Source organism: Carassius carassius, chromosome 37 (genome assembly GCF_963082965.1).
Source record: "Carassius carassius chromosome 37, fCarCar2.1, whole genome shotgun sequence".
NCBI classification, from domain to species: Eukaryota; Metazoa; Chordata; class Actinopteri; order Cypriniformes; family Cyprinidae; genus Carassius; species Carassius carassius.
Genome location: NC_081791.1, coordinates 9,938,171 through 9,951,818, shown reverse-complemented (window position 1 = coordinate 9,951,818; position 13,648 = coordinate 9,938,171). Strand labels below are relative to the sequence as shown.

The window sequence follows — 13,648 nt, the reverse complement described above, 5'->3', positions numbered from 1 at the left end:
ATTAATGAGCAGCCTATAATTCTATTTAAAACGAAGACCTAAACACACCATAGTTATGTGTATCAGTTTGGTTTGGTTTTGCACAGGTTAAAAGTTTAAAAACTGACAAGTGTAGTTGAGATGGATGTGTTGCTCCTTTTAGCTATTTACTCCCTAACACTGCCATGTGGCTAAGTGTTGCTTTTGATAGAGACTAAAAATCACACAGACTCTGGGTGTGTTGTGTCTGTGGAATGCATCTGTGAACCACACCTGCTTTTGATGCTTTTGAGAACCTGGTTGGGCTATGATCAATTCCCCGGAGCATTGTCGCCCTGAGGTTACACGGCTTGTTTTTGTAAGCTGGTGAAGCATACAACACAATAAGTCTCAGAGAGGTGTGCGTTTTTATCCATGAGGGACGGTGGGTGGTATGATGTTGCTAATGTCATTAGTAGTTGTGCTCCTGAGGAGCCAGAAATAATCCAGAGCAACAGTGCATGGCAACATCTAATCCACAGAAAACCGATTCCCTCAACCCTGAAAGTCCTTCTAAAGCCGCTCTCTGCATGTATCACACACACACACACACACACACACACACATTTTCAGTAACCAGTAGAAACTGCTGTGCTTCCCTACTGTTACTTTTCTAAATGGATCCACTTGCTCTGGGCATGTGGAAGGTGTATTACTTTAAGCGCATGTCCGGAATTTATAATAAGTCTTTCATCCGCATCTGGCTCTTACTGAGGCATTGTTGCTGTATTTTGGCAATTTGAAACCCATTTTTCTATTCAGTGGGTTTACAGAGTGCAAGAGAGGGAGGTTCAGTTTGGGTGTTTTTTTTTTTTTTTTCTGTGGCGCTGAGTAAAGAATAATTGTTTTTTTTCTGAACTGAATTTTTGGTTCTTCTTCGCAGAAGTTGCCAACGCAGAAATGGAAAAAAAGAAATTGATTTAAAAAAAACAGGGAGGAATTTTAATTGAGTTGGGAGTGTATTTTCAGTCACACAAGTTTGATTTAACAGTATTTAACTAGTTTTTAGGGAACTTGATGTACTACTGAGACGGGTCAGAAATGAACTTCAAATCATCTGTAATGTCTTTTATGTGACCAATTATTTCAATCAATCAAAATAATATGTACTATTACAAATTCAGTTTTACCACCATTAACACTGTAAAGGTGGAAAAGAAGCTGTATCTGATATGGCGTTTTCAGTGGTGACTAATCTAAACGCCTCTGATTGGCTGTTGCATGCATAAGCGCAGCAGAAACCTGTGTGATTGGTTGCAAAAGAACACATAAAAGAAATCTGATGAAACGTGAGCAGATCTTATTGTAAATGTGAAAATCGATCTGTTAGTCAAATGATCTGGGGTGCGTTCTCCGATAACGTTGTCTCTTAGCGCGCTACGAATACTCAAAAGGTACACCTTAACTACAGGTATACCTTTGCTACGTGTGTTCTCCGAACTATACCTTAGGATGTAGCTTAAGGTAAACCTTCTTAAGTTCGACCTTAGCAGTTGCTGTCCATGGTGGAGGCGCTGAATAGGTTGATATCGACGCCTCGATGATCGATTGTGCGCTCTTTCCTTCACAGCGGTAAAGGTAAAGTATTGAGAAAACAATGTTCTTTATAAAGAAGCGTTTTAGAAATAGTACAAACTGCATTTATCGGGGCTTATTGAAATACGTACATGCAGAAATAAATATGAGTATGTGTTTATAATTTAGCAAGTGTACAATCCCAAACCCTCACGGCCATAAGTGTGTTAATGTTCTCCACAACGTATGCTGATTATCCACCAGCCGTATCACATTATTGGCGTAAATCGCTCATTTGTGTAATTGGATGATTTCCTCAATAAAAGCGCAAACATGAGAGACATACCGACATTCACTATGTCGGGGGAAAAAGTCCGCAAAAAGAGATCGCCCAGCCACACTGAGGTCTTACTCAGCCCATATCCATCCCCAACAACCTCCAGAAAACTCCCCACAGCATAAAAACGAAGAGCCGCCAGCAGCTGAATTTCGGGGCTGAGGGGGTAGCTTCGTCGAGTTTGTCTTGACAAATCTGGGCCAACAAGATGCAAGAGCTGCAGAATTTGCTCCCGTGGCAGGCAATTTTTTTTTACAATGGTCTCTTCTGACATGGTAGTCAGTGGACTAAAATGTTCTCTTATAAAGTAGTTGACATACACTAACTGGCTCCGCGGACGCCGCCGTCTTTGATTTAAAACAAGTACTCGCTGTCTCGCTGCCATAGCTATAAAGTTTGTGTAAACTAATCTTTCTTTATATAGACTCCTAAGCCTTTTCTGTCAAATGGTTCGCCAGCTGATGTGCCTTAGGATAGTAATTAAAAAAGCTAACAACCATTAGTGTATGGAAACTTTATTAATGAAAACACTTCCATACACTGGGTGTAGGCTATAACAACTTAAGTATTTTATGTGTATAATTTTAAAGTAAAGTAAAAATGTAATTTTAATTCTAAATCAGATTTTATATTAAAAGTTCATATAAAATTTTCTATGTGTAATTAAACTGCGATGTAAAAAATCTTTTTGCGTAGTGGTGGCCACTAGCGGTATGAACCGTAAGCAGCGATAAGGTATAGCTAAGAGCGCTCCAGACCAACCTTACGAACGCATGACTTACAGAAGGTATACTTAACTAAGAAGGTTTCGGAAACCACGTATTAACGATAAGGTACTTCTTAAGGTACAACTTAAGAACGACGTAGCGTTAAGGTAGTTTCGGAGAACGCACCCCTGGTGGTGAAGTGATCTGATTTTTGTTAGCTAGTGCAGCGAATTTGCATGACCAACTCCAACAAGAGCAAAATCTGTTTAAAGGAACTCTTTCGCCCAATCGCATGCTGCAATCAACACTCTTCATTCTTTTTTATTCTCGCCTTTATTTGCAACATCTATAATGTATTTCGTTGAATTGTGCAGGGGCACAAAATTTATTGTTTTTGTTAATTTTGCTGGCGTTAAAACACCCATTCATTTCCAACTCTGAGTATGAAGATTTTTTTTTCTTTCAGTAGGTTACTAAAAGAAAAAAAATCATACTCAAAAGCAGTTGGAAATTAATGTGTGTTCAGGGCAATAATTCATTTAACATATCCTCTTTAAAACAGTTTCTTCAAGTGCCTTGTCCCATAGACTTTCATCATACATGCATTACTGCAAACATGATGTTTGTTTTCACTATCTAAAGGACGAGTCTAAATTATTTTCTGCAGTAATCGACAACATGCCACAGATGCTGTCAATAGAGATTATGCTGTATTGAACCTGGAGCGTTCCTTCAAGGGGATGCGCTGTTCTCGCACCACAGAGTGGCACTGATCCTGCCAACAGGACCATCAAATGCTCTGTTATCCCAGCAGGCAAAAAGAGATTGCCTGCTTTGATTGACAGCTTCTCTCCAGTATGTTTTTTTTTCTTTTTGCACCTTTTCTTTACATTTTTTCTTTTGCTGTTTCGTTTGGTTGTGGTGTTCCTTTTTTATTTTTTTGGTAGCTTAAAATTAGCATTCATTTTCAGTGTATGGAAAAGAGCAGCATGAACATGAAAGCTGCACCGGTATATTATATTACAATACATTCAGTCATTTAGCAGATTTTTCTATTCAAAGCGACTTACAAATGAAGCAATAAAGCCCAACAAAAGAGCAAAAATATATCTAAGTGATATTACAAGTCCTGGTTAGTCTAATGCAGTACACAAAGCAAGGTTTTTTTATAATAAATAAAAAGAAAACAAGTACATTGAATAGAAAAAAGAATAGACAATGCTAGTGATAGAGGGTCCTTTTTTAAATAAATAAAAAGAAACAAGTAAAAATAATAGATAACACTAGTGTTATGCAGTCATTCTTTTATTATAAAAAGAAAACAAGTAGAACAGAGAACACAAATGCAAGATGGTAATTTTTTTTAAACTGCATCATTTAAACTGATAATTATTTTCATGTCACGGCTGATTATTAAAATCTTGCTTTATCCCAAAAAAAAAAACAGTAATTTTAATTGCTATATCAGCATCACAACATAATTATAAACTGTTATTTACTAGTATAGTATAAATATTATGAATTAGCATTATTTTAAATTAGTTTTAGTAATGCTAATGCTTACACTTATTTTAGTTCGGTTAGTTGCACTGGCAACATTTCTCATTTTCACGTCTGCATCACGAGGTGGGAATATTTTCATAACGCCGCCCAAAATTTTCACGCAAAGAAAGAAGGGGTAACTTTTATTCTAGCTGTTGCCATGTTCTGGAGATGCTGTTTTGTTGTGAACACGAAAATACTATCCTTGCATTGTCTTCCAAAAGAGGGCACAACTAGAAATCAGTGGTTAAGTTAATTTACAACACTGTTCTAGAACAGTTCAACCCAAATATTCATACGCAACGCAGCGTGTAAAAAGACAGTATAAGTCATTATAATCAGCAATTATGTCCCCACTGGATGTAACAAATGCCTTGTTTGGAATGTGTTTTATTGGTTTTGTCTCGTTGAGCCGGGACACACGGCATCACAGTATGTTTAGGGGTGTAACATTTCCATCACATGCTTGAGGCATTCAGCCAATCACAATACACTGGATAGCTGGCCAATCAGCATACACCAATCAGCATACATTAGAATGATGAGCTTTGTAAAAATTGACGCATTTCAGAAAGGTGGGGCAGTATGTGGAAAATAAGGTGTTTTTTTTTACCTTAAACCATGTAAACACATTGCACTACACCAAATACACAAAATATTGTTCTTTTTAGCAACATCATATAACCCCTCTAATAATAAAAAAATTATAGTATTTTTTTAAATATATAAATTATAAAAATAGAGGAAATCCACCATGACTTATCTAAAAATAATATCTGCCAGCTAGTGGTATCAATATCTTTTCATTCCCTTGTCAACATTCTGCAAAACCTTTATGTTCCACAGAAGAAAGGAAATCAGATAGCTTAGGAATGACATAGGTGTGAGTAAATGATAGCAGAATTTTCATCATCTGCCTCAAGGCCTGTGGATTTTTGTTATTAGTTGTTTTTAGTCAAAAAAGACTCACTGAAAGACTGGTCTCTCTTTTTTTAAACTACAGTATGAACTATTTTGGATGTGATTGTCAGCACACAAATAAAGGTGTGGAATCACCCTCATTTAGTTTAGAGGAAGTAGAGAGAATTAAAGGCAGACAGAGAGGCAAAGACAAAATGAGAAATAGTACATTGTCGCTTGCTAACACGAGTGTTATCATGGAGTCTGTTTCACACGTCGTGTTTATTCTTGCTTTCAAGACTCAGCTGCTCTCACCTCGTGCATTATGCATGTAGCCGGACGCTGTTAGACAGGAAACATGCCAGTAAATGTGTTTCAATGAGTTCGTGTGTTTCAGTGAGTTGGCCACAGGCACGTTTTCTGTACGGCAAGATTCCTCATGGGTGCCGCTTTCCTTTCAGGTATAAGAGGCCATTTTTGGTGTTAATGGACAGGAAAGTGGACAATGGCCCAAGATCCGTATTTCATAGCTGTTTGAGTAATATTTCACAGATCTTATTTGCCGCATAAGTGGATAAAAAGTGAGGTTCGATCTGTAGGGTTGATTTGCCCTCTACAAATCAAATCGCTCTGTAAGACACATTGGACGCATAAAGATGTTTGAATGGCTGTCTGGGGATTGTTGTATAAAATATAGCGGTAATGCAAGCCACAATAGGATGGCTAAAAATTGATGTGTGTGCGTGCGTGTGTGAGATGTTTTATTCTCATTAGTCTATTGGGTAGCAGATGGTCTGACATTTGTCTCATACTTGCAAATCAGCACAGATGTTCAACACACAATTAGCTCCAACAATAAAACTCAGAAATACATTGGCTACATCACAATGACAGAAATTCAGCACCGGTATAATGTGTGCCATAATCAAACATCTGAATCTTTTTGATAATATTGTGTGGGGATTTTAGCCATGTGAATAAATTATGTTTTGTAGCGTTTGTGGCGTAAAGAAGAGGCAAACAATACCTCAAATCATGCGGCTGGATGAGTAAATGTGCTTTTACTTTTCTAAATGATTGGGCTCATGGATTTTTGTTAGACAGACAATAAAACTGCTAAAACAATCTCACTGTTTTATACACCTATTAATATTTAGGGCTCACAATACCGTAGTGACTTGGTTTTGGGTTGCCAGGTCTGCAAAACAAAACCAGCCCAAATGCTATTCCAAATTAGCTGTATGAGTTAAAAAACAATCATGGCAACAGTGACACATTTTCCCAATACTGTGGGAAAACTGTGGACTTGGCAACACTGTTGGGCTTGGTCTGTTCTGGCAACATGCTAAAAACTACTCAATTCAGCAAATGCATAGCAATGTCCTGGCAACAACTGACCTATCGGTAAGCCCCTCCCCCTTTGGTTACTGTTGCCTACTCGGATAAACAAACGGAGTTGCTCACTGTCTCAATATGACAACTGTCAGTGAAAACCTTCTTCCGATGTGTTTCTGATAAATTAAGGACACAGGTGGACCTTCAAGTGGGACTTAAATATGCCATGGAGGGACATATAAAATATATTAAAATGAATATATGAAAATACAGATCATGCAACACATCAGCAAATGGGAAGATTAATATTACGGTCGTAATATTACGTGACAATCGCAATGACAACATCCTGGATCAACACCATTCATATACTACAGATTAAGATTAAATTAGCGGCACTCTTATATAGACCTCCGTTTATGTGTTTTTGACTTTCACTGCAAGGTACACAAATGCAGGATTCACAATATCTTAATTCACAGTATGAAATAATGATTTAGTAGATCTGCTAAAAATTACACCTAAATAGCATATATAAAAATATTTTATGATAAATTAAAGATTTCTAAAATAATACAATTTTATTGTTTTACTATTTTTAAAGCTTAACTTCATTTTAAAAGTCATTTCAAAGAAGCATTTAGTAATGCGCTGAATTAAACATGACATTTTTAAATAGTAACTAAAATAGTAACTATGAACTTATAGTAAACTGTGAACTTGAATTTAAAGAAACATATTCACAACATATATAACCTTGATTACAGTGAATGTTAAATTACTGCAAAGGTTTATACAATATTAACCAATACTGATAGATGGAAATATCTGTCAAATTAAACAATTTCTGATATGGATATGTTATACTGATATGTTGTGTATAATTAAAAGGGTAATCAGATGCCAACTTTCCACAAGTTGATATGATTCTTTAGGGTCTTAATGGAAAGTCTGTAACATACTTTGGTAAAAATGTCTCAATGGTAGTGTAAAAAGCACCCGTGTCAAAATCAGCTGTTTTCAGGAAGCCATTTAAATCCATTTCCCTTTAAATGCTAATGAGCTCTGCTGACCCCACCCCTCTCTTCTGTGGGGTAATGAGCACATTGTTAGGAAAGGCGATTTGCAAAGATTCATAAAAAAAACCTTATACTCGCGTCTTCTGTAGATGAAGCTGGATCGCAAATGATTCACACAAACATAAATGCATTTAGGCAGATTGGGATCGGCGCATTCCCTTCAAAAACTAAATGAATCCTCTGCATCTTCAGCGTCTCAAATGTTGGGAGTAAATGTCGACTGCTATGTTCATTACATCCAACAATAAAACACCTCATTCACTTAATCTGAGCCATTCTTGTCTTCCCCCGCACCGGAGTCTACACAATGGCGGACAGCACACAGTTCACTCAGGGCGGGTCTAAGGTAAAACGGCCTTGTCAATCAACTATTGTGGGAGGGGCCTGTGCAGAACTACGTCATTCTGACAGTAATCTAGGAACAGTCTGATTTGGGAATATATGGATAAAAAAATAAATAATAATAATCAATGTGTGGATTTTTATCATTATAGGTCGGTCGGATGTATACACAACATGTAAAGTAAATTTTGCATCCGATGATCCCTTTAATGTCAGTTGATGTCTCTGGGACATGATCTATGGTTGGGCAGCACAGTGTATATGGAAACTGAATTCTCACCTGCTGTGTATTATTTATGGAGACCTTGTATTATAGGGCTACTAAATATACTGTTTTCTGTGGGAGAGTGTAGAGAAAAAAAAAATAGAAGGAGAGAGTAGGAAGAGAGCGGATGTTGCAGAATAAAGAAAGCCTATGAAAACCTCATCGTATGCAGAGTTCATGAAGACCCACTTCTGCATCTGCACATAAAGATGTTTCCTCTCTCCCTGTTCTGTCATCATTAAAACTCCATCCTACAGAAGGACTGGAGGTGATGATGATGTGTGTGTGTGTGTGGCTTCACAGCTTCCTCTGCATGTGTGGATCCACTAGCCACTGCGACATCACTTCCTAGTTTGCATACGTACACTTGTCTTTGTGTGACTTTGCCTGCCTCCATCTGAGCATGTGCGTGTCCTTGCCTTTCCTCCGCGTGTCCTGTTTGATTTATGCTCGGTGGAGGGGCTTTGATGACTCCCTTCTGATCTATTTGGTTGAAAAATAAGAGAAATTGCACCATTGCTCTCTATACTTGAGTAAAAGAAAGGGAAAAATGGGACACGGGGGACTGTGCACATGAACGCACCCACACCGTTCAGGGCCGGGCATGTGTGCTTTACTGCTGTTGTTGATAATCATTTACTAATGTATATTTCATCCTTTATGCATTGATGGAATGTGTTTTTATATCTGTAGCCCTGTTAAAATTTGTATGATGAGACAATACGAGTTGCGCATGATTGCAGAGTCTTGTGTATAGAAATTTAGGCTGGAAACAGAAAGTTGTAATTAGTCTGAAGACCTGCTCTAACATGCCAAGAATAAGTTAGTGTCATTAATGGTGGTCCTACCTCACATTATACCCAAGAAATATTAACCAAAGGTTCAGAGATAGATGTCCTCCTACAATGAATAGAAATTTGGTGCAGAAACAGACTTCACTCAGAAATTGCTAGCCAGTTCACAATTCATTTAAAAAAAGCATCATGTAACATGTTGAATTAAACATGACATTTTAAATACAAAGACTGAAATGGTATTTTCTTCTAATACAGTACATACTCTATCTATCTTTGTTTTATTCACAAATTAAAAAAAAACATTTTACAATAAAATGCATATAATTTAGTTTTACATAATTTTGAAATGAAATCTTTTTTAGGTATTTCAGTCGATTGGAATTTTTAGTGTAATTGTTGACATGATGTGTTGATTAATTAATCTAGTTAATGGCAAAATAAATTTGACTGTGAAAATACCCACAAAAGATTATTTAAAGCTATTTTGGGTTAAATGAGAAAATATCGAGTAGACACAATTTTAGGGCATAACCGCATTTGTTGCATCTGCTGCATAATTTTTGTCAATAGGGAACTGTATGAAATGTAAGATGATGTTACTTGTCTGTGGGCGGGGCTAGTGCCTTGACTGTGTTGAAATATTTTAATTGCATTATTTTTACATAACTAATTAAGTTAATGCTTTAGACTCACAGCCCTAATCTTATTTTATTTTATTTTATTTTTTTATTTTTTTATTTTTTTTTATTTATTTTTTAATTTTTTTATTTTTTACCAAGCCCCACACATGACATGGAAACAAGATATTGTGGCCACAACTTATTAATTCCCTATTTTATTTAAATTGTGACTGTGAAAAGGAACAAAGTCAGGAATTCATAAATTGTGGGAAGTCATTAGTAATTTGTGGCTACAGTTTAACTAAAACAAGGGAGTTAATTAATAACATGTGGCCTCAAAATTATAAATTGTAGAATTGTGGCCCTTTTGTCTATTTTGTCTTCCACATGTCATGTTTACTTATACTTAGAGAGACATATTCACAACAAAGTTGTATTTTAGAAAAAAAAATATATATATATTGTTGGTCATTGTTGAATATTGTAAGATCCAATTGTAATTGAATTAGTTCAAAGAGAAGCATTGTTTGGTAGTTACTGTAGGCTGTAAAGTAAGTGACATGTTGAAACCATAATCAACACAATATTTGGCTTTAATTTAAGATCTAATTGTCGCTATTAACTAGAACTTTTGCATCAGTTTACTCCTAACTTGCTGCTTAGTAATAGTTAGTAAGGTAGTTTTCAAGTTCTGGTTTTTGGCGGGATTAGGGATGTAGTATTCGGTCTTGCAGAATATGTACTAATAAACAGACAATGTGTCATTACAGTAATATACTTGCCAATAAGCGACAAGGTAATAGTGATCCAAACTGAGGTAAACTGTTCCCTATACTAAAGTGTTACCAACTTTAGTTTTATTCTTCATTTGGCAAAAATATAATTTCAAGTAGCCAATTCTAGTTGTATATGCAAATACTGATTCAATTTATTGTTTTTGTTTCTCCTCAGTGCATGTGGTTTGTGCATCTCCACTGGTTGTCTGAACAAGCAATCATCTCCTCTTTGTCAGGTAAGCTATCAAACGCACTCCTCCAGTGAGTTGTGGTCTCTCCATCTCTGCACAGTTGAGTGTAACTATTTCATCCTCCTAAACACTGTCCATCAAACTCCTGCAAAGTTTCCAAACAGGAACCATCAAACAGACACTCACACACTTAGAGTATTTCTAACCACACAGATACTCTAATGACTTGTACGGCAGCTGTGGGGCATCTGAGGTCTGCTTTTCTTGCTCATCGATGACCCTTGTTGTGTCTTCATGCTGTTGCCTGGATACTGGGGCCATAGAGGTGGCCTTGACCGAGAGGGAAATGAAATGGCCAGTGCTAATGGCTATCAGGAGACAAGCTTCAAAGCGTCCAGGGCCCAATCTGACGAATGTAAACAACTTTCTCATAAACAGCAAAACCATCTCCTCCCCACAAAACCGTCCTCTAATTCTAAGTGACTGAACTAGGCACAAAAAAATCTATTGCAGATCGGGGCATTTCTCTCTCTCTCTCTCTCTCTCTCTCTCTCTCTCTCTCTCGCTCTCGCTCTGGCTCTCTCTCTCTCTCTCTCTCTCTCTCTCTCTCTCTCTTATGCTTTTTATCATGGAATAAGGCAGAAAATATATTGTTTAATTTTTATAGATTACTGTAATAAATGCTATGTCGGTTAGCGCTGCATCATTCAGATACTTTATTTATTACCTGGAAATTACTTGAAAAACACACATAAACCATATATAAACCAAGTATTATAAAACATAGACTGCGTGAGTGTTTAGCGATTTAGCATGTGTAACGCTCACATCTCCTCATTTCAGATATGAATAAAACACCAGGTCATGCATAGACTTTTTAAAGTTCAATTTACATGTATATATATTAAATTTTTGTTATTTATTTATTTGCTGGAGCACCACTCAAATCTTCTCCTCCCATTTCCCTTGATTCCCCTGTTTGCTACCTGCGCATATATCAACAGCGCAGCTGAGTTTATGTTGCCAGGTTGAGGTCACAAATGGGTTGTAATTTTTATGTTCATTATCAATTGTTTGAGTAGGATGCGTTTCACGCAGGATCTGGCAACTGGACAACTTTGGATTAACATATAGATTCCAAGTTCCCACCCGTTCCTTCCTTTGTTGTATCTACGGCGCAAGGACGTGCCTTCCTTGAGGGGTGATTTGTTGTGTTTTTCTCCCCACGTGCTCCCCGTAAACCAGTTTCTCCCATGTGTGATTGTCACATTTCAGATGTGTCTCATTACCTTGTTTAGTCCTGTATTTAAAGTATTGTCTGCCCTATGTTCCTTTGTCCAGTGTTAAACGTCTCTATGTGCTACGTGTGTCTCCATCCTGCCCTGTCTTTCCCTGCATTTGGATTATTAAAAATATGGGAGTACAGGAGTATTTGTTGCTCTAGAGAAGAGATTTTCAGTGATGGCATGCAAAAGGTGATTAAGCTACTTTCTGTATTCATTACTAGTGTGTTATTTCTCACTTCCTCTCCTGTTACTGTATATATCTGTCCTCCTCACTTTGTTTCACACATATACGCACACATCTGAGTCAAATAGCTGTGAGAAACTTAAACTCTCTTCAAATGTGCCCTCAGTGTGAATAGAAAAGTGAGAAGGACAATATTTATTTTAAAACCACATTTATAAGCATTTGTAGGTTGGTGATCTGGTGGTTTTGTAAAGTAGGATGTTGTAGGTCTGCAAAATGCTTTGGCAGCACATCACACATTGAGTTTGACAGAAAGCATGTTGATAATGCAGTGTAAACCGATAATGAAATTAACAATTGTCCTCAGACAACAATTATATTTTTTGTTCATTATGATGGAAATACTGAAGGAACCTAGAAATCACTTTATTTTCAACATCCAGTCGCTGTCAGTTTAAAATCAAAGTTCAAGTCTGCTTATCTGAATTACATGGCAACCCTTGCACAGTGTGTAATTTGAGCACAGCTAATATAGCTCAACATCTTCCCTCAAAGATCAACACAGATGTGGGCTTGTGTACATAACTGCCTAAACCCTAATTACCATAATTACATGTATGAGGCACAGTTATGGTTCAGTTGTACAACAAGCAGTGTAAATGGACAGGAAAATACAGGCTATTTGCTTTAATTCCCTCTTTTGTTGGCATTTCTTAAACGGATGGCCGAACAAACCTTAGCCTCTAGTATTAGACCAAAGCCATTATTCAGCCATTAGTCTAAATGAGATAACCTCTAAACTGCAAAAAAATGGAGGGAGCTTTTCAACAAGACACCCAATCGGATCGGTTTGAGGGAAGCCATTAAAAATGGCAGTTTTCCCAAAAGCCAAACCATCTGTTCATTCAGAATTTAGTGTAATCATCATATCTTTTTTCAAAATCTGAAGCATGGAAGGTAGATGAAGAGGAAGGGAGAGAGTCTTTAACCAAAAAATAAAAAATCTGTTTGCTCATAACCAGTCATCCATTTTTGCCTTATTAAACATCAGACCATCTGTTAATATTGATTCATTATTAAAACAATACAGCCCCTACAGTTAACTGAGTGTGAATAATCTGAATAATCCAATGTGGAGGGTTTGTGTGGTTTAATTCATAAAACTGCACAGCACACTGAACTCACATACAGTAATCCCCATCGGATCTCTGTGGCGGTTATATAAATTTCATAATCTCTTTCATGGTTTATGAAAGCCAGCGGGAGGTCAGCTGGATGCCCCATGGGCTGTCCTGAAACACAGGTTATGAAAATCCAAAAGACAGGTGGTGTTACAAAGAAGAGAAAACAGTCATCTGCAAATTAATTCAGTGCATTGTTGTTGCAATGGACTGGTTTTTTATTCTTTTATTCTGAATTCACCTATACCTCACATTCCTTTTCGATTTCAAACACATTTCATAGTCAACATGTTGGTTGTTGTTGTGCAATTTTAGAGTATTTGGATTGTCGTCAAGTGTTTGTTGTCCAAATAGGTGGCGGGGTAAAGAAACAGAGGCGGAAGAAAAGTAAAAAAGGGAGGAAATGGTAGAAAGTCACTAGAATGACAGGAAGAACTTAACGCTGTGCTGTTTTATTATTCCAGCCATTGTTTTCTTTTATATAATGTATCAAAAGTCATGTTTGGATCTGTAACAGAAGTGACCTTCCCTGAAAACCACAGGAATATTGAAACAATAGCCTGAAAATATGTT

General features: G+C 36.9%; 1 protein-coding gene across 4 annotated transcripts in view; it reads left to right on the top strand.

Annotated features, from left to right (window-relative positions):
* LOC132117969 (extracellular sulfatase Sulf-2-like) overlaps positions 1 to 13,648 on the top strand; it is a 164,053-nt gene that overhangs the window by 59,549 nt on the left and 90,856 nt on the right. For all 4 annotated transcript variants that reach the window (XM_059527385.1, XM_059527389.1, XM_059527388.1 and 1 more), the window contains exon 3: positions 10,409 to 10,469. The gene's annotated coding sequence lies outside the window, so the exon portion shown is untranslated. The remainder of the gene's footprint in view (positions 1 to 10,408; positions 10,470 to 13,648) is intronic.